Below are 23,297 nucleotides of genomic sequence, written 5' to 3'. Positions count from 1 at the left end.
TAAAGCAATGCTAGAAAGGTTTATCACTTTTTAACACATCCAAGACATGAATCTGCCAATGCCAAACAGGAATATAACCTCTTCGCAGTCTAACATCGATCCCTACTAGAAAATATATCAACAGGAACAACTCAATTCACAATTAGAACAATAACGAAAGGATCAAGCACTAGCAACTCAGTTTGCTCATTTAGTTGGTTCAGCAGACTGAGTAGTCTTGACCTCTCTGGGGCTCTGAGATACATATGGTTTGAGCTGCATGCAAGAACGGAAAAACGTAATTTAGAACTACATGTATGCACTTATCAGAGTGAGGAGTAAATTGTTCACTCATAGGTCAAATGTACTTATTAAAATAGCATAGTTGAAGCATGTCAACGAAGCTGCAAAGTGTATCAGTGAACTTCCAACCAGAAGCTCTAACTAAAACATGAATATTATGAAAGAATGAGAAAAAAATGAAACAAAGTAAGAGAAACAGAAACATGTTCACCTTGAGGTCGGTTAAATCTGGGACTACATGGTTAGGCAATTTCTCCTGCTGCACGACATAATTAGCTGAAAAAAATTTAGACAACTTTAAAAACAAGTCAAGTAGTAATTTTTACAAATTGAATGAGCACATCGTCAAATTCTTCCCCTTGTAGAAATCCGTAGGGGCACGTTTGGAGGAAAGAATGTCAAGTGATGACGTTTGCTTTCAATGAAATGCCCTTCCTAACCCAAGTATTAGTCCCAATGGCATCTTCTTCACCTTTTATCACAATAAAATAGACCAAAACCAACCAGCAAATATGCTTAAAACATGAAAAATTAACAAAGAAATCAGCTCAGGAGACGGGAGCAATACCAGTTCAACAACAGCCAAGCAAACAATGGTGAAACCAAGAATTTATCTCCGGACAATGAACTCAAAAATTTAAATCTTGATTAACAGTGCTTTTATTCAATGTTGAAGACAATATCACAAGTCAGAATTATCTTCGACACGTATTCATAGAACGTTGCATCATACCTCATTGTCTATACAATCAAAGTAGACTAAATTTTGAAAAACACTAATAACATACCTTAGTTTATGCCAAGACCTAGTCACTTCACATATTCAACAATCTACCTTATATACTAATTCTATGGGAAAATCAAGGACATAAATGACTGCAACATTATGATGCATTCTTCTGAATAAGATGTGTATTGAATATCGATTCATCTTTCACCACATTTTTTTATTTCATGTTGGGCCATGGAAACAATTTAGTTAAACCTCCTAACGCTCTATCCCGCCCGCCATGTCCTGTATCACTCAAACCGAAAATTCGACAGACATTTCGAGATCTTTCCATCCCCACAGGGCCAAAGGAAAGCAAGAATAGCAACTTGATTTTGATTCATGAAACTGCGTAACAAAAATTGAATTACTAATACAATTAAAAGTTTTAGCCTCGACCCAATTCAAATGTTTTGGTTTCAGACGGAAATTTTCAGAAAGCTATGAGATTTCAAGCTATTTCAAAGATGTAGATCCAATTCAAGATTTTGGGTTAGGATAAAGGAACCCTTTTCATACTTACACAGAAACTCACAGACCAAACAATACTTATTAATTAATTAAATAAATTGCACCCATCATGAGCAGATTAAACAAAAACAATGGAAGGTGGGAGATAGTAGAACTGTAGAAGGTACCTGAAGGAGGGCTTAGAGCGGAGGAGTGAGGTTCTGACTTTGATGTCTTCGTAGAAATGCTTGCTGGGTTTCTGGTCCGCTGCAAGCGAAGCCGAGTGCTAGAGAGAGAGAGAGAGAGAGAGAGAGAGAGAGGGAGGGTTTAGGGCTTTTCTTTTCTTCTTTAAATAAAAATTAGAAAGAAAATAATGAAATGAAAAAAGAAAATTGGATATGTCAATTTTCACATTTAAATTCTATTTTAGTTAATTACCTCCCTTAATTTTTTTTATTTAGTCACTTTTTTTTTCACGATCCAAAATTTTCATCTGTTATTTCGTTTATTTTTTGACGCGTGGACAACCAATGAACCATTTAAATTGATTGTGTTTGGGGTGGAAATTAGGAGTGACATATAAGTACAAGGAGTAAACTAGCATAATCTTAGAGCTTGTTTGATATAGAAGATTGAATTTTAAGAGGATTAGAAGAGGACATAACATAAAGAAATTCTTTCTTCTAATCATCTCATTCGGAAAAAATTGGAAGTGATAACTTTTATTCTTGAGTAATTCATTTTCTGTTGCCAACCAAATTTTTTTTTATTTCTTCTTTCAATATACTTTTTTTTTTTAATTTCTTCTTTCAATATACTTTTTTTTGGGGTCAAAATCTTTCAATATATTTTGAAAATAATTGTTTATTCATTCTAATTCAATCCTCCATACCACATGGAGGCCATATACTCATTTTGCTTCTTAATAGAAATGAGAAAGCGAGTTTTCTTTCAACGGTAATTCCAAGGTAAGCATTTCACACACTTTTTTCTTCTGCAAATGCTTGTTAATGTCTTTTTTTTTATATTTGTGACGAGTGATAGCATTAGCGGGTTAAATAGTTAGTTGGTATGGAAGAGGAATCCATTCACTTTTTCATCCACTTTTTTTTCTTGTTTAATTATGTCTGTTGACTCTCATTTGAGTTATTCAATCTACTGACCATATCAAACAATGATTTATAAGGAAAGGAAAAAAGTACATGAAAATCACTTCCCTTAATTTACACTAAACTTTGACTCTCACACTCTCTCTTTTTTTTTTTTTTTTTTTTTTTTTTTTTGTTGGGATACTGGTAAAAATTTTTTACCAATAAACACCTAAATACAAGATGTCCAAATACAAGTGATTTACAACAAAAGAAATGGACGCAAAGTTACACAACACAGGGCCCAAAACACAAGTTGGAGCCCAAAAGCAGAAACACCACACCACAATAAAACCCAGCTTTCTGCAAACATCGATGCCGCCTACACAGTACATCCCTACCAACGCAATCCAACGTTCCTGACCGTGCCAAGAATCCACACCCTAGAAAAGAGGAAGATGGTGACTCCAACATTTTGCTACGAACACCACACCGAACGCAACCACAGATCGAAAGAAACCAGTGGAGAACCCGCCATCGACAATGCCAATTAAGGTACGTAAACAAATACAAGGTGGTCGTGTGTACACCCAAGCTGAAGTTCTACACGCCTTTCAAAAGAACCGCAACCAAGTGTGGTGAAAAAGAGTAAGGCCATTACGAATGGCAGTTCGGAGATGGATTTGAGGTTGAAGAGCAAGGCCGATATGAATGGCAGACAGGGGAAAAAGAAGCAGAAGGAAATGAAAAGGAAAAAGAAAAAGAAGAAAGGGAAGGACTGCCACTGTCACTGACCTTAGCCATAGCTAGGCTGGCAACATTGGAAAATTTATAGAGATGGAGAACACTCACATCGATCTCGAATTGTTTCTTTCTTCATTTAGAAAAACACTAAACCTCAAAATGTATGTAAACTACTAATTCAAGGCACAATCTAGGTGGTGATGCATTGTCATCATCACATATATGAGTCATATCAGAGTCAATTCGTCAAACGCCTCTTTTGTTCTTCGTTTTCCCTGTTCAATATTGAAGACAAGTCCATATTTCAAGCTTCTTTCAAATTCCAATGATTGTTTTCAGTTAGTTGTTTTGAGTTTTGAAGAAATATTGCATGTAGAAACATTTCAACATTACAACAATCAATATAAGACATTCATCAAAATATTTGACAAATATTACTTGAATTCACATAAATACTAACTAGGTGAGGTTATAACAGTCTTGGTCTGTTCACCTTTGGTGTAATCACACAAAAGTACGCCCCTAAGCCCTTGGGTCAATAGAGTTCCCCATCCACCATGGTTGGGTAGTTAATAAAAAATTGATGGGTAGATTGGGGTTGGGTTCTGACCCAACCCCGCAGACTAAGATATGTCTACCCTTGGCGTGCTGCCTGGTGTGGCATCTCACTACACATTTACTTTTTGCAATCCCCATCAATCCAATTTTTCCACTGCGTCCTGGTTTTAAACTCTCCCATCTTCCCTTAATGTAGAATGTCACTTGTATTAATACTAACAAAAAAATCATTTGATTTTTCAGCCGCCCATATACCATATGCCATCCTATGTTTTTTATTTTTATCATTAGGAGAGTCAAGATTAGAATTTAAAACCTCTTTGATGTTATGTTTGGAATGAGGGGCTTACTAAGTATCTAAAAAACTGAGGCTAAATTAGTAACGAACGCACTACAAAGCATTAGATAGAGAGATTTGAAATCCCATTGACTTGCAAATCCCTCGTCCAAACACACCATAGCCTGCAGTATTAACTTATCAATGTGTTTCCATTTTACAACATATTCCAAGTTTAAAAACAAATAGCAAATTGACCAAGTAAGCAGCAATGTATTTCTGCTGACATTTTTCTTCCAAACACTTGGAAATTGGGGAAAGCGAAAACTTTTTTGCTCAATCATTTCCCTTCAGAAACAAAAGGTTTCATCTTGAAAATATTGGGCAACTCTCCCAGACAGTACAATAGCGATTGTGAATCTGGTGGCAGAACACACTTGTTCAAAGCCTTTTATTTATGTCTATTGATTCTCATTTGATTTATTCAATCTCCAGATCATAAATAAACAAAGATTTATAAGAAAAGAAAAAGATATGTGAAAATCACTTCCCTTAATTTACACTTTGACCCTCACACCCTCTCTCTTCTTTTAGTAAAACGCTTGGAACTCAAAATGTATGTCAAGTATTTTCTTAAAATATATTGGTGACTACCGAGTATTTTTTTTTTTTTAAATAATTGGAAATGTTAGACTGTTCATACACATTACTCTGTTAATTAAGACATGTTCTGGATTATTCTAACCCTAAAATTAGTAGCAGTAGTTTCATTTAGGCTAGGTTAGAGAAAGATTAACCACGGATAAGTCGCTCTTTAACGTCCTATGTAACAGTTTTCCGTGAAATTGCAGGTCTCAATTGCTAGGGCTCATTCTTGCAAGATCAGCTACTGAGAGTTACATGTGTACATTAAAACAGCCGGAGTTCGACGAGAAGAAATATAACGAGAGACACTTAATCTTTAAGATTACTATGTCTCACCTGGAAATTAATATTAGATCTTTCTATCGATCACTTTGTATTCAATTTTGAATTCCACTACCTGGTAAGTGGGAAAGTAGTTATTAGATAATTGCTAAAGTCCCACATCGAAGAGAGACGAGATATTAAATACGTTTAAAAGAATTTACAAAATGCTATGATATTGCCGAGCCTAGTAGCGTGGGCTTGTAACTTAGCAGGGCATTAAAGTGATTGGTTGCCTGCATGAAGCCTAACCAGGTGAGGTTATGGTGGTCTTGGTCTGTTCACCTTGGGTGAAATCGCATAAGTGCGCCCCTAAGCCCTTGGGTCAGTAGGGTTCCCCATCCACCACGGTTGGGTAGCTAATAAAAAATTGATGTTCAGATTGGGGTTGGGTTCTAACCCAAGCCCCACAAACCAAGATATGTCTATCCTCGGCGTGCTGCCTGGTGTGGCATCTCACTCCACATTCACTTTTTGCAATCCACCAATCCAATTTTTTCGTTGTGTTCTGGTTTTAAACTCTCCCCCTCTTCCCTTAATGTAGATTGTCATTGGTATTAATAATAACAAAAAAAAAATCATGCGATTTTTCAGCCGATCATATACCATATACCGTCCTAAGTTTTTTATTTTTATCATTAGGGAAGTCAAGATTTGAATTTAAGACCTCTTTGAACGTTGGTGTTATGTTTGGAATGAGGGGCTCACTAAGTATCTAAAAAACCGAGGCTATTTTAACGAACGCACTACAAAGAACATTGATGTTGTGTTTGGAATGAGGGGCTTACTAATAAGTATCTTAAAAACCAAGGCTAAATTAGTAACGAACGCGCTACAAAGCATTAGATAGAGAGATTTGAAATTCCGTTTACTTGCAAATCCCTCGTCCAAACACACCATAGCCTACAATATTAACTTATCAATGTGTTTCCATTTTACAACATAATCCAAGTTTAAAAACAAATAGCAAATTGACCGAGTAAGCAGCAATGTATTTCTGCTGCCATTTCTCTCCAAACACTTAGAAATTGGGGAAAGCGAAAAGCTTTTTTGCATAATCATTTCCCTACAGAAACAAAAGGTTTCATCTGGAAAATATTGGGATCTCTCAGACAGTACAATAGCGATTGTGAATCAGGTGGCAGAACACACTTGTTCAAAGAAGCACAAAAACCAGCTGACCACTAAACTGGATAGCGGTTTGATTAAAAACATTAGCCACAGTCAAAATACGCACAACATCCACTCGCATTAATAGACGTCTGCGGAGAGGCTAGTTAATTAGAGATAATCCAATCGTATGTTGATAGCAATCTTTTGTGTTACATCCAAACCCAAGCTGAAAAACGAGTGTTGAATCATTGCATCGTCGACCTCAAACGAGATTATAAACTTGCTATCTAGCTACTAAACAAATCCCACTGTGACCAAAAGCGTTTCCGAGTCATATTATCTGCGAAAATAGATTATAAACTTAGAAACTTACAAGAGATAACCTCAATGCTAAAACATATTATTAAGGAGTGAATTGAGAGGGTTAGGAGAGGATAAGACATAAATAAACTTCTTCCTTCTAATATTCTCATTTTGGAAAGAATCGGATGTGATCACTTTTATTCTTGAGTAATTCATTTTTTACTTTCAAGATAGCCAAATTTTTTTCATTTCTTCTTTCAACGTACCTTGAAAATAATTGTTTATCCATTTTAATTCAATCCTCCATACCATATAGAGGCCATATACTCATTTTTTCTTCTTAATAGAAACAACAAAGAGAGTGTTCCTTCAGCCATAATTCCAAGGTAAGCATTTTGTACACTCCTTTTCTCCTCTGCACGCACTTAATTAATTATAAATTATGTCTTTTCTTTTACACACGATAGCATTAGTAGGTTAAACAGTTAGTTGTTAGGGGAAAGGAGACTCCACTGATTTTTTTCTTCTTTAATTATGTCTATTAATGCTCATTTGATTTATTCAATCCACAAACCATAAATAAACAAAGATTTATAAGAAAAGAAAAAAGTATGTGAAAATCACTTCCCTTAATTTACACTTGACTTTGACTCTTACACCCTTTCTCTCTTCTTTTAGTAAAACACTTGAACTCAAAATGTATGAAAACTTTTGATGCATTTTCTTAGAATATATTGGTGACTAATGAGATTTTTTTTTTAAAATAATTGGAAATGGTAGATTGTTCATGCACATTGCTCTGTTTAATTAAGACATGTTCTGGATTATTCTAACCCTAAAATTAGTAGCAGTAGTTTCATTTAGATTAGGTTATGAGAAAGACTAACCAATGACAAGTCGTTCTTTAAAGTCCCGTGAAATCGCAGTTCTCCATTGCTAGGGCTCATCCTTGCAAGATCAGCTACTGAGACTTACATGTTTACATTAAAACAGCCGGAGTTCGACAAGAAGGAATATCATACAGTTCTTCATCTTCCAAATGCTGAATTTGTCTTGAGAACGGTAGAACAACTCGTTACAGTTTTACACAAAGCTAGGGACGACTGAAGCACCGATGAAGAGGACAATCAAGCATTATCATCACGATTTACAGAAGAAATCAAAATCACCGTATTATCAGTACTTTTGTTCCTTGAGTCGCAAGGCTTCTGTTCGAAGTAAATATGTAGGAGTTGGTATTATAACGAGATACGCTTAATCTTTAAGGCTACTATGTCTCACCTGGAAATTAATATTAGATTTTTCTATCGGTCACTTAATTTGTATTGAATTAATAAAGAATTTTGAATTTCATTACATGGTAAGTGGGAAAGAAGTTATTAGATAATAGACAATGTCCCACATCGGAGAGAGATGAGATATTAAATATGTTTAAAAGAATTTACATAATGCTATGATATTGCCGAGCCTAGTAGCGTGGGTTTGTAACTTAGCAGGGCATTAAAGTGATTGGTTGCCTGCATGAAACCTAACCAGGTGAGGTTATGGTGGTCTTGGTCTGTTCACCTTGGGTGAAATCGCATAAGTGCGCCCCTAAGCCCTTGGGTCAGTAGGGTTCCCCATCCACCACGGTTGGGTAGCTAATAAAAAATTGATGTTCAGATTGGGGTCTAACCCAAGCCCCACAAACCAAGATATGTCTATCCTCGGCGTGCTGCCTGGTGTGGCATCTCACTCCACATTCACTTTTTGCAATCCACCAATCCAATCTTTCCGTTGCGTTCTGGTTTTAAACTCTTCCTCTCTTCCCTTAATGTAGATTGTCACTGGTATTAATAATAACAAAAAAAATCATGCGATTTTTCAGCCGACCATATACCATATACCGTCCTAAGTTTTTTGTTTTTATCATTAGGGAAGTCAAGATTTGAATTTAAGACCTCTTCGAACGTTGATGTTATGTTTGGAATGAGGGGCTTACTAAGTATCTATAAAACCGAGACTAAATTAGTAACGAACGCACTACAAAGAACGTTGATGTTGTGTTTGGAATGAGGGGCTTACTAATAAGTATCTTAAAAACCAAGGCTAAATTAGTAACGAATGCGCTACAAAGCATTAGATAGAGAGATTTGAAATTCCGTTTACTTGCAAATCCCTCGTCCAAACACACCGTAGCCTACAATATTAACTTATCAATGTGTTTCCGTTTTACAACATAATCCAAGTTTAAAAACAAATAGCAAATTGACCAAGTAAGCAGCAATGTATTTCTGCTGCCATTTCTCTCCAAACACTTAGAATTTGGGTTAAGAAAAAAGCTTTTTTGCACAATCATTTCCCTACAGAAACAAAAGGTTTCATCTGGAAAATATTGGGATCTCTCAGACAGTACAATAGCGATTGTGAATCAGGTGGCAGAACATACTTGTTCAAAGAAGCACAAAAACCAGCTGACCACTAAACTGGATAGCGGTTTGATTAAAAACATTAACGGACGTTTGCGGAGAGGCTAGTTAATTAGAGATAATGCAATCGTATGTTGATAGCAATCTTCTGTTTTACATCCAAACCCAAGCTGAAAAACGAGTGTTGAATCATTGCATCGTCGACCTTAAACGAGATTATAAACTTGCTATCTAGCTACTAAACAAATCCCACTGTGACCAAAAGCGTTTCCGAGTCATATTATCTGCTAAAACAGATTATAAACTTAGAAAACTTATAAGAGATAACCTCAATGCTAAAACATATTATTAAGGAGTGAATTTTGAGAGGGTTAGGAGAGGATAAGACATAAATAAACTTCTTCCTTCTAATATTCTCATTTTGGAAAGAATTGGATGTGATAACTTTTATTCTTGAGAAATTCATTTTTTACTTTCAAGATAGCCAATTTTTTTTCATTTCTTCTTTCAACGTACATTGAAAATAATTGTTTATCCACTATAATTCAATCCTCCATACCATATAGAGGCCATATATTCATTTTTTCTTCTTAATAGAAACAACAAAGAGAGTGTTCCTTCAGCCATAATTCCAAGGTAGACCTGGCAATTTCTGACACGACCCGATAACCCGACACGACACGACACGAAATTAACAGGTGTTTGGGTCGACACGATAACGAATCGGGTCTTATCGGGTAACCCGATAAGCACCTGTTAAGATAACGGGTTGGGTCGGGTATACACGTGGGTAAACACGATACACGATAAGCAGAATATTATTTTTATAATTTTATAACCCTCAAAAAATACTGTAATAATTATATACATTAATTTTACAATTTTATACCCCTAAAAATTATAATAAATATATATATATATATATATATATTAAATTAACTATAAAATTTATAATAATTATAATAATTATATATACTATAATAATTATACCCCCAAAATATTAAGTCTATCTATACTAATTATATATATATATATATATATATATATTAAATTTTATAAAAACTATAATAATTATTAATTAATAATTTAATATGCATGATCATGCATTGCATATTTGCATGATTTTGCATCCATTGAAATTTGATGCGTCAGGACTCATATGTGATTTGTTTCCATTCTCAAATTTCAATAATCAATTTCTTGCCATTGCCATTTGCCAACTTGCCGCCCTTTTTGAAAAAAAAAATGGAGGGAAAATGAAAATGTTAAGAAAAGTTGAAAATAAAACAAAAAAGTGAGGGAATTCAATTAGGGAAAGATGTTGGAGGGAAAAGTGAAAATGATAAGAAAAAGTTGAAAAGGAAACAAAAAAGAGAGGGAAAAATGAAAATTAATAGAAGTGGTGAATCTAAGTATAAATAAACTCTAAGTGTTAGTCAATCTATCGTTTTACGAATTCTCCAAAACTAATTTCAACGATCCAAACCGTCAAAATTGTTTGTATATGCTTGGAGATCACATCAGCAAAAAATCACAAAAAAAAAACATTCAGAGATCAAGTAAACGGGACAAAGCTTTTCAACGGTTATAAATGAAAAATCACGATTTAACGGTTATTTTAACTCCGATTTTGATGATTTTTTATAACTACACTCCTTGACCCTATATGAATACAATGAATGAATTCGATATTCAATTTAAAATATTTACACAAGTGGATACCACAAAATCTTATGTTATACTTAATAAAAGTATAAATAAACTCTAAGTGTTAGTCAATCTATCGTTTTACGAATTCTCCAAAACTAATTTCAACGATCCAAACCGTCAAAATTGTTTGTATATGCTTGGAGATCACATCAGCAAAAAATCACAAAAAAAAAACATTCAGAGATCAAGTAACGGGACAAAGCTTTTCAACGGTTATAAACGAAAAATCACGATTTAACGGTTATTTTAACTCCGATTTTGATGATTTTTTATAAGTACACTCCTTGACCCTATATGAATACAATGAATGAATTCGATCTTCAATTTAAAATATTTACACAAGTGGATACCACAAAATCTTATGTTATACTTAATAAAAGTATAAATAAACTCTAAGCGTTAGTCAATCTATCGTTTTACGAATTCTCCAAAACTAATTTCAACGATCCAAACCGTCAAAATTGTTTGTATATGCTTGGAGATCACATCAGTAAAAAAACACAAAAAAAAAACATTCAGAGATCAAGTAACGGGACAAAGCTTTTCAACGGTTATAAACGAAAAATCACGATTTAACGGTTATTTTAACTCCGATTTTGATGATTTTTTATAACTACACTCCTTGACCCTATATGAATACAATGAATGAATTCGATCTTCAATTTAAAATATTTACACAAGTGGATACCACAAAATCTTATGTTATACTTAATAAAAGTATAAATAAACTCTAAGTGTTAGTCAATCTATCGTTTTACGAATTCTCCAAAACTAATTTCAACGATCCAAACCGTCAAAATTGTTTGTATATGCTTGGAGATCACATCAGCAAAAAATCACAAAAAAAAAAACATTCAGAGATCAAGTAACGGGACAAAGCTTTTCAACGGTTATAAACGAAAAATCACGATTTAACGGTTATTTTAACTCCGATTTTGATGATTTTTTATAACTACACTCCTTGACCCTATATGAATACAATGAATGAATTCGATCTTCAATTTAAAATATTTACACAAGTGGATACCACAAAATCTTATGTTATACTTAATAAAAGTATAAACAAACTCTAAGCGTTAGTCAATCTATCGTTTTACGAATTCTCCAAAACTAATTTCAACGATCCAAACCGTCAAAATTGTTTGTATATGCTTGGAGATCACATCAGCAAAAAATCACAAAAAAAAAACATTCAGAGATCAAGTAACGGGACAAAGCTTTTCAACGGTTATAAACGAAAAATCATGATTTAACGGTTATTTTAACTCCGATTTTGATGATTTTTTATAACTACACTCCTTGACCCTATATGAATACAATGAATGAATTCGATCTTCAATTTAAAATATTTACACAAGTGGATACCACAAAATCTTATGTTATACTTAATAAAAGTATAAATAAACTCTAAGTGTTAGTCAATCTATCGTTTTACGAATTCTCCAAAACTAATTTCAACGATCCAAACCGTCAAAATTGTTTGTATATGCTTGGAGATCACATCAGCAAAAAATCACAAAAAAAAAACATTCAGAGATCAAGTAACGGGACAAAGCTTTTCAACGGTTATAAACGAAAAATCACGATTTAACGGTTATTTTAACTCCGATTTTGATGATTTTTTATAACTACACTCCTTGACCCTATATGAATACAATGAATGAATTCGATCTTCAATTTAAAATATTTACACAAGTGGATACCAAAAAATCTTATGTTATACTTAATAAAAGTATAAATAAACTCTAAGTGTTAGTCAATCTTAAAAACAAAAACTCTTTATCCTTGCACATTTAATATTTGTAATAGATTAGTAGTGTATGTATTATTTTTTTTATTAGGCTTTCATTTTCGAGTGTAGATATAGTACTTGAACGAGAAATGTTTTAATGTTTTCAAGTAATATTTATGTCGCAATGTGTGGTATGTGCAAATTTAAAAAAATATATATTTTTTTCTTAACGGGTCATAACGGGTCGGGTCACTTTACCCGTTGGGTAAAGTGACACGACCTGTTAAGGACCCGTTAAGATAACGGGTGTGACACGACACGACCCGTTAAGATAACAGGTGTTACACGAAAACGACACGAACACGACAGACACGACCCGTTTGCCAGGTCTATTCCAAGGTAAGCATTTTATACACTCCTTTTCTCCTCTGCATGCACTTATTTAATTATAAATTATGTCTTTTCTTTTACACATGATAGCGTTAGCAGGTTAAACAGTTAGTTGTTAGGGGAAAGGAGACTCCATTGATTTTTTCTTCTTGTTTAATTATGTCTATTAATGCTCATTTGATTTATTCAATCCACAAACCATAAATAAACAAAGATTTATAAGAAAAGAAAAAAGTACGTGAAAATCACTTCGCTTAAGTTACACTTGACTTCGACCTTTACACCCTTTCTCTCTTCTTTTAGTAAAACACTTGAACTCAAAATGTATGAAAACTTTTGATGCATTTTCGTAGAATATATTGGTGACTAATGAGTATTTTTTTTAAATAATTGGAAATGGTAGATTGTTCATACACATTGCTCTGTTTAATTAAGACATGTTCTGGATTATTCTAACCCTAAAATTAGTTGCAGTAGTTCATTTAGGTCAGGTTAAGAGAAAGACTAACCAATGATAAGTCGCTCTTTAACGTCCCGTGAAATCGCAGGTCTCCATTGCTAGGGCTCATCCTTGCAAGATCAGCTACTGAGACTTACATGTTTACATTAAAATAGCCGGAGTTCGACGAGAAGGAATTGTTGGAAATTATATATTGTAATATATAATTTTAATAATTGAATGAAAAATATTGTTAACCAATTTCTTGGAAAGGTTATGTTGTTTAGGTGTATTCCTTGATAAGTGATGTATACTTATAGATGAAAAGTTACATCTCTTTAATAAGTAGAAATTGGATTCTATTTAAACCCATGAAACCATTGGTATTAAATATAGGAAATTAGAGTTAATTTTTACTCTTGAGAAATAGGGTTTCCCCACTTTCTTTCTCTCATGTTTCGTGAGTCAAATTCCGAGTCGTGTCTTGAGAGTATGGAATATATAAAGTTCGCCAGAGTCTGAAGATTGAAGTGCTTTGACTTCGGATTATAGATTGTTGAATCTTGGGAGATGGACGCCTATCGAACTATAAGCACAAGAGTTGGGGCGAAATTCTATCTTTAGGACATTGCATTTATGCAAGCCTCAATCTCCAAGTTTGTCAGTTATTTTAACTTTTTCTCTAGTTGTTTATATTAATCTCATATATAATTGATGTCGTGAATTTCTTTATGATTATTATCATTGGAATTATATTGTTATTTTTCATATTTTCTAATATTGCTCCAACAATCTAAAGATAGAATGTTTTTTTTTTAATTTTTTTTTAATTTTTTTATGCAATAATTAGAAATTGGAAATATGGATGTTCTCGATTCTCATATTGAGAGTTTAAAGCTATGGCTTTAAAAGTTTTGAACAACATATGGTGTTGTATTTGATGTGAAGCCTAGAATTGATGCAATTAAGACTTTAATCTCTGATTTAGTCTTGATGATTGGGTTGGATGATGTTGTGGTATTATCCGTATGGAGCAGTGTCAATCAACCGCTTGTTTCTTTTTGAAAAGATAAAATTTAAAATTATAACTTTCTGAGCAATGCATCACTTGATGAAAAGGCGTGAGCAGTTTGCTTGGATATTTTTGATCTGGTATGTATATGCATGCTTACGTCTATATGTGTCTGTAAGTTATCTTGAAAGCATGAATTGCATAACTTGTGTGATATGTCCTGCATATATGTTGAGATATGCATATGACGCGTGTGTGGTATATTTTGTGTGAAGTTATTCTTACAATTTCGTATAACCATTTTCTTCGACTATTATTCAAGAAATTGGTTTGGGTTGTTTTCATATATGATTTGTATGTGTAAGTTTTAAATTGTTAGGACATGTTTTAAACCCTGGATATGCATAATAGGGTTGCAAGCATGTGAATGGTATTTGATTCCGTTAACCTATTTGATCTGATACTTATTTCTTTGAAATTGAGTTGCATGTGTGTTTGTTGAAATGGCTATTTCAATTATATTAGCTTCTCTAACTGAAGGGGCATCTAGTGTGAAGAGAAATGTTGGTATATATCTCAGGAGCGATGCATCGTTTGTGTTCTAAATGCAGGCTCCTTCTTGTGAATGCATAGTGTCGCATTCATCTGGTTTTGACTCTTTTGATGTGTCAAACATACTGCAGTTATATTAAATACTATGTTTTGACACAAGGCATGTTGCATAAAAATTAGTGTTTAACAGGCATAACTAAAACTTGTAGTGATATCATGAGCATGGTCATATTCTTGATAGAATTTGACAAAAAGGCATGATCGCTTTGATTGTAGAGTCATTAATTTGGTCCGTCTCAAACTGTAACCTTTGGTTGCAGTGATGGTGGCGTTTGAATGGCATCAGTTGTCTTTGTTGTACTTGAAAAGTCATTATATAAAAGTCATATTGGTTGACTGCAAGGGTCAGATGGTTTGTGATCAGGCCAGTGGATATTTGGGCATCCCCAATGACTTTTCTCAATAGATGCCTTGCTTGATCAGTTTGGTTGACGGTTGCCGAGAAAAATGTCTTTATCATAAACTTTCAATTCATTCCCACAGGGACTAGATATGCATAATATAGATGATCGAAGATTTTGATTTTCGCATGGGTTTCATTATTGTCAGATTCAAAGGTAATTTTAATAATTGAATGAATAATATTGTTAACCAATTTCTTGGAAAGGTTATGTTGTTTAGGTGTATTCCTTGATAAGTGATGTATACTTATAGATGAAAAGTTACATCTCTTTAATAAGTAGAAATTGGATTCTATTTAAACCCATGAAACCATTGGTATTAAATATAGAAAATTAGAGTTAATTTTTACTCTTGAGAAATAGGGTTTCCCCACTTTGTTTCTCTCATGTTTCGTGAGTCAAATTCCGAGTCGTGTCTTGAGAGTATGAAATATATAAAGTTCGCCAGAGTCCGAAGATTGAAGTGCTTTGACTTCGGATTATAGATTGTTGAATCCTGGGAGATGGACGCCTACCGAACTACAAGCACAAGAGTAGGGGGGAAATTCTATCTTTAGGACATTGCATTTATGCAAGCCTCAATCTCCAAGTTTGTCAGTTATTCTAACTTTTTCTCTAGTTGTCTATATTAATCTCATATATAATTGATGTCGTGAATTTCTTTATGATTATTATCATTGGAATTATATTGTTATTTTTCATATTTTCTAATATTGCTCCAACAGGAATATCATACAGCTCTTCATTTTCCAAATGCTGAATTTGTCTTGAGAACGGTAGAACAACTCGTTACAGTTTTACACAAAGCTAAGGACGACTGAAGCACCGATGAAGAGGACGATCAAGCATTATCATGACGATTTACAGAAGAAATCAAAGTCACCGTATTATCGGTACTTTTGTTCCTTGAGTCGCAAGGCTTCTGTTCGAAGTAAATATGTAGGAGTTGGTATTCTAACGAGATACACTTAATCTTTAGGGCTGCTATATCTCACCTGGACATTAATATTAGATTTTTCTATCGATCACTTAATTTGTATTGAATTTTGAATTTCATTACGTGGTAAGTGGGAAAGTAGTTATTAGATAATAGCTAATGTCCCACATCGGAGAGAGACGAGATATTAAATATGTTTAAAAGAATTTACATAATGCTATGATATTGCCGAGCCTAGTAGCGTGGGTTTGTAACTTAGCAGGGCATTAAAGTGATTGGTTGCCTGCATGAAGCCTAACCAGGTGAGGTTATGGTGGTCTTGGTCTGTTCACCTTGGGTGAAATCGCACAAAGTGCGCCCCTAAGCCCTTGGGTCAGTAGGGTTCCCCATCCACCATGGTTGGGTAGCTAATAAAAAATTGATGTTCAGATTGGGGTTGGGTTCTAACCCAAGCCCCGCAGACCAAGATATACCTATCCTCGGCGTGCTGCCTGGTGTGGCATCTCACTCCACATTCACTTTTTGCAATCCACCAATCCAATTTTTCCGTCGCATTCTGGTTTTAAACTCTCCCCCTCTTCCCTTATTGTAGATTGTCACTTGTATTAATAATAACAAAAAAATCAAGTGATTTTTCAGCCGACCATATACCATCCTATGTTTTTTTATTTTTATCATTTGGAGAGTCAAGATTTGAATTTTAGATCTCTTCGAACGTTGATGTTGTGTTTGGAATGAGGGGCTTATTAAGTATCTAAAAAACCGAGGCTAAATTAGTAACGAACGCACAACAAAGAACGTTGATGATGTGTTTGGAATGAGGGGCTTACTAAGTATCTAAAAAACCAAGGCTAAATTAGTAACGAACGCGCTACAGAGCATTAGATAGAGAGATTTGAAATCCCGTTTACTTGCAAATCCCTCGTCCAAACACACCATAGCCTATAATATTAACTTATCAATGTGTTTCCGTTTTACAACATATTCCAAGTTTAAAAACAAATTGCAAATTGACTAAGTAAGCAGCAATGTATTTCTGCTGCCATTTCTCTCCAAACACTTAGAAATTGGGGAAAGCGAAAAGCTTTTTTGCTCAATCATTTCCCTACAGAACAAAAGGTTCCATCTGGAAAATATTGGGATCTCTCAAACAGTTCAATAGCGATTGTGAATCAGGTGGCAGAACACACTTGTTCAAAGAAGCACAAAAACCAGATGACCACTAAACTGGATAGCGGTTTGATTAAAAACATTAGCCACAATCAAAATGCGCACAACATCCGCTCGCATTAATGGAGTGTGCGGAGAGGCTAGTTAATGAGAGATAATGCAATCGTATGTTGATAGCAATGTTCTGTGATACATCCAAACCCAAGCTGAAATACGAGTGTTGAATCATTGCATCGTCGACCTCAAACGAGATTATAAACTTGCTATCTAGCTACTAAACAAATCCCACTGTGACCAAAAGCGTTTCGGAGTCATCTTATCTGTTAAAACAGACTATAAACTTAGAAAACTTATAAGAGATAACCTCAATGCTAAAACATATTATTATGGAGTGAGTTTTGAGAGGATTAGGAGAGGATAATGTAAGAGGTAATTGAAAAACAACAAGTTACTAGGATCACAGATAAAATATAAATAATTACAATAAACCAATCAAACAATTAAGGGAAATAAACTTATCTTCCAAAGCAGAGGAAGAAGATGCCATGACTGCTAGGGTTTCAAAAGGAGTCTTCTACACTCAAGCAGCCGAGAGTCCTTACTATCAAATAGGATTTTTAGCGCAAGATAGGATAATTACTGTGAGTGCAAGGACCTCGTAATATATAGATGCTCATCCCCTTAAGCCGGCCTATTAACTAATTAAAGGGATATTCCAAATCAATTAGGATTTCATTTAAGTCCTAAATGGTAACGAATTCCTTGTCAACTACTTAAGGTTTTCATGATTAATTGCACTAAATAAGGACTCCTAAACCTAACCAAATAAGGCTCCATAATTTTCTCAACTATTAACTCGGATTGACCAAGTTACCTGTATGTGAAGAAACAGTGAGCACATGTTCTTTGACACTCACAACTTACATTCTCCCACTTGTGTGTTCAAGAACATGATCCTTATTTGGCTAAGTGGTAGGTGATCACTGAGTCCCACAAAATTTGTAACTATACCTTTAACAACTTGTCACTAGTAGTTTAAATATTGGATTATAGAAAATAACATGTAAATGCTACTACATGTTTACTCTATTACCACAAATATCAAATTACGAGCACAATGTTGCTTGACATCATTCGTTAAATTCAGGTTGATAAGCAAAAGATCAACTCCTGAACTGAGCTTTATGCAGGCATGTCTCATATTTTCTTTCAATTAAAACATAAAAATAAGAGAAGATGCAAATACAATATAATGTTACAAAATTACTCTCTTATCAAGATTTATGAATAAAATGTTACTATTAAACCATTTTCCACTAACACTTCAATTCAATAATACAAAAGCAATTTTAAACTCCCACCGATTAAAAGAGTAAAAAATCTCATAAACGCACATACCTCTTAAAAGCTCCCACCGATCAAGCATTAATCAAGGATTTAAAAGTATTGAGAATTCAACATCAACTACTAATTTTTCTGACTATATCTCTATGTCAAATATTGTAAGGAAGTGAGTGGCTAAAAAGATATACAAAATCATATGGTCAGTTTTGTTCTTCTAAAGTTTGACATAAACAGAAAACTTTAACGGAACGTTTTCTTATTGCAGCAAAAACATATTATTCCAGAATCATCTTTGGACAGAATCTGATTATATTAGGTTTTCACAGTTAAAACATAAAATACAAGGGCAAACATATATAGTTTCAACACTTTTGAGCATATGAAATATATACAATCTTGTCAATTCCATGTTTAACCGTTCACTGATTTATAGTTGGACTGAATAAGAAAACACTTTTGAGCAGATTAATTATCCATCAATAATATATAAATCACAAGTCCAATTTCTTGAACAACAAACAAGAATTAATAAGCAAAGCACTTTTGAGCACAATATACTCATTAACCCTTGTTGAATTTCCTGCAAGATTAGTTGCATATACAACAAATAAAATATAAACAAGTATGATAATGTACGTTTTATCTACCAAAACCATAACCATTAAAAGCATGCAAAATTGATGAGTGTGAAGCTCATAATACATTATTTCTCCCACTTGGGCAAACACTCAAAATTGCAAGTTTAAACACTAGAGAAAGTGGTTTTTTCATATAACAAAATATAGGCTAGTTGAATCAATAAAGATCAAATACATAATTTTTTTTAAGTAAGTTAATTAGAATTAAAAAGTTCCATAAACTAAAACTTATGCAATGACTACAAATTTTATTTTATTTTAGTGTATGAGAGAAGACTCACATATGTGTTAAAGATTAGGTCATAAATTAAAATGAAACCTAATAAGAGAATCCAAACTCAAAATTTATGTTTTAATTCAAAAACAAGGTCGATTAAAATAAACACTTAGATATCTCAATAACATCAAATTTTCAACAATAATTTTAATCCTTTTTTTTTTTTTTTTTTTACAAGTGAGTAAAAAATTAATTCGAAAAGAGATGTGATGCAGAAACTGCAAAAAATTTGCAATGCAGACCTGAGATTAAAAATTCACTAAATCCTCCTTTTTCATTCAATGTGCATAAAATTTTCCATACATAAAGTAGACATACAATGCTACTATTTCCTAAAATTTTATAATTTTTTGAAGTATGACAAGTATACGAGAAGCAAATTCTGTGACAACCCGTCCCTGAAATTACATTTTTATTTATTTATTTTAATTGAGGGAATTGACAAAAATGCCTCTAGAGGTAAAGACTTTAACTTCCGTTGACCATTGTCTACAGAAACGTATGACTTATTCTTTTAGCGTATTTGAGTAGTACGAGCACATAGGCGAAAACCGTTTGCGAGTCCCAATTATATCGGTATAGTTACGGATGTTTGAAATTAGTAATTTAAAGTTTAGATATAAATTATTTAAAAACTTTCCACCATGGGGGAAGGGTAACCAAGCAGAAGTAAGGGAAGGTGCCACGGGGGAGAAAGCTCCTATCTGATGGGAGGCAGACGAACCAGAGAAGGAGGACGTGAGTGGACCAATGGGAGGAAGAGAAGGGAAGAAAGGAGAGAGGAATGAGAGGCACGGGATCATAAACCCTTCCTTTTCAACCCTGTGCACAACCTAGTTTCGACCCGATTCCAAATCTGGCGAATTTTTGCCATTTTTCTCATTGATCACCACCACCCATCACCTGCAAATCACTCATGTGACCTCCCATCCACCATCTCAGCCCAAAAAACAAAGAGTCTTAGTTTCAATTTCGTGAAGGTCGCACGGCTATGTGAGTGACTAAGCGGCGATCCACCCATTTCTGAAACACTTACCTTCAATCACCAACACCAAAACACTTCTCTAGAGGCCAGGAACAAAACCTAAATGGTTTTAGGGGCGGTGGTGTTGCAGATTGATCGAATCAAGAACACCCAAATTCTAGGGTTCTGGCGAGTTCATGGCGATTTGAGGCGTTTTCCAACCAAATTGGCTTGGACACAGGTATAAAACTTGCTCTACTCACTGAGATCTTCATTTCTGGGGAAGTTTGAGAATTTTTAGAAATAGTTGATTTTTCCGACAAGTCGGGGCAGCCGACCGCTGTGTATGGCGGTGCGTGGTGGCGGTATGTGGTCCGAGACATCCCCTTACCTCCCTAGGCTAAATTTGTTTCTCCAATTCCATATGTGAAGTCCAATTGACGTATTTCCATCGGTTGGACCTAGTTCCATTAGGGTCAGCCACTTAAGTATTATAACAATTGATGATCCGACCTTTGGATCGTCACCAAACTTTGATATGTTATAGTACATAATATATGAAGATCATAAGAACTTGTGGATCAGGAATCCGACGTACGGATCTTCCCAAATTGGATTTGGTAGTTCATAAAATAGAACGTTAACCGCCACTTGAATTTGCAATTGGCGGAGATCCAACCGTTGGATCGTAATAAAATTTTAGTTTGATGCTTTAAAAATATAATGTGGATTTTTGGAAGTTACGAATCAGAAATCTGTGGTGCGGATCTTCCGGATTGGGTTACGTAAGGTTGTAGACCCTACCATCGATCTTTGACCGATGGTTGACTTTTGGTCAACGGGTCTCAAATCATTCTAGAACGTCCTTGGGGATGTGTTTTATGTAAGTTATGTGTTCTATTGATAAGAATTCTAAGACGTGATTTGATAATTGTTTTAGGCAACGATCGTTCGTGACGCCTTGATATTCGTGCTAGGGAGTTGTAGCGTAGACTCCAGGTGAGTAGGTCTTTTCCTTTTATTGTATGTATATCATCGATAATTCCACAAAATATTTTTAAATTGATTTATGCATTTTATGCTATGTCATATATATATATATATATATTTGTATATTCTAAAATACTATGATATGGTTGAGTTTTAGATTGCATTATGGTATAACCATATGCATATTACCTACATATAATTGTTGTGAATGCCTTGAAGTGCTAAGGTGAACGCGGGATGTACAGGTAAGTTCAGGTGAGTTTATAGTATTATTTGAAATGATTGAGTTAGGGCATGACTATATTAGTGTTTTGTGCAATTCCGACATTGTTGTACAAGTTGCAATGATAGGCAACTCCGACACTGTCGTACAAGTTGCCTATGAGTCGTACAGGTTGCATTAGGCAACTCCGACTCAGGTGTTATCATGGATTTATCTATGAGTTGTACAGGTTGCATTAGGCAACTCTGACTCAGGTGTTATTATGGATTGATTTATGAGTTGTACAGGTTGCGTTAGGCAACTCCGACTCGTGGGTTACCATAGATTGATGAGCACTTGATTTATATTGTTGTTGCCGATATGTAGTGATTTGGAATATTCTTGGATTTACTATTGATTTACATCTAGTTTCATACTTATATGTAGTATGATTTCCTGGAACCTATGCAGGTATTACAGCGAGGGGTTATATCGTTTAAAAGGTCTTTATTAAAGCTTTATATTCAGGCCCACTCACTCTTGTTTTTATCCATCCAGGTTCTAGTAGCAGAGTTTTCGTATCGACGAGGATTCGTGGCAAGTCTTGGTATTAAAGATTACCTTCGCCGGTATGATTTTCAATCCACTCTACTGTACTTTACTTATGCTCTGACGTCACGTGTGAAATAGGGTCATTCCAGCTCACAGTGCACTCTCGTGTTTAGGCACTTTTAGGTTTAAATTTATTCACATATTTCACATCACCACATTTCATGGCTTCGTCACCTTCCAGACGTCGGCCAGCACATCTCAATTTGGAGTCCTAGTGGACAATCCAGGTCAGGATATGTCAAATTCCAATGGGATATGCTGCAGAAAGTGCAGAAAATCTGCAGTACAACTGAGATGAAAAATTGACTAAACATTCATTTTTCATCCAATGTATATGAAAATTTCCAGAAGTGAAGTAGATACATAAAGCTGAAATATCACAAAATTTCATAATTTTTGAGATTTTATAAGTGGGCCAAAAATAAAATCGAAATGGAATGTGCTGCAAAAACCGTAGAAATTCCGCACTACATACTAAAACAAAATTCAACAATAATTCATTTTGCAGCTAATTGTTGTGCAAATTTCCAGATTTAAACTAGATATATCAATCTATATCATACTAAAATTTCATGAACATACAATGTTGTAGAAATTTGAAAAATTTCAGTAGCGTAATCTCCTTTTAAAATTTTACAATAATTTTATTTCATGCCAAAATGACGTGAGAACTTTTAATTATAAAAATCATATACTAACATAGCATGATAAAATTACATAATAATTCACAATTGACCAAGAGTAGTTTTAAAATAACCTTTAGCATGTCCATAATGTATCAAAATCTCCCCTTAAGATAAGAACATAATTCAAAAAGGGAAACCAAAAACGCCCAGTCATTAGTGTGTGTATTTGAGAAATTTCCCAAAAGCACTTGAGTCTCAACTTGCAATTTTATGTTTGAAGATG

General features: G+C 34.2%; 1 pseudogene across 1 annotated transcript; it reads right to left on the bottom strand.

The window, feature by feature from the left end:
- On the bottom strand, window positions 1-750 carry LOC137746695 (uncharacterized; annotated as a pseudogene). The gene is made up of 2 exons (XR_015954762.1): window positions 494-750; window positions 1-255 (listed from the first exon to the last, which is right to left on the bottom strand). The product of XR_015954762.1 is annotated as an uncharacterized LOC137746695 (transcript).
- Between the last annotated feature and the right edge of the window lie 22,547 nt (window positions 751-23,297).

The sequence above is a fragment of the Pyrus communis genome, chromosome 2 (genome assembly GCF_041283825.1).
Source record: "Pyrus communis isolate YQ-2024b chromosome 2, ASM4128382v1, whole genome shotgun sequence".
In the NCBI taxonomy this organism is placed as follows: Eukaryota; Viridiplantae; Streptophyta; class Magnoliopsida; order Rosales; family Rosaceae; genus Pyrus; species Pyrus communis.
This window is presented reverse-complemented; position numbering and strand designations above follow the sequence as displayed.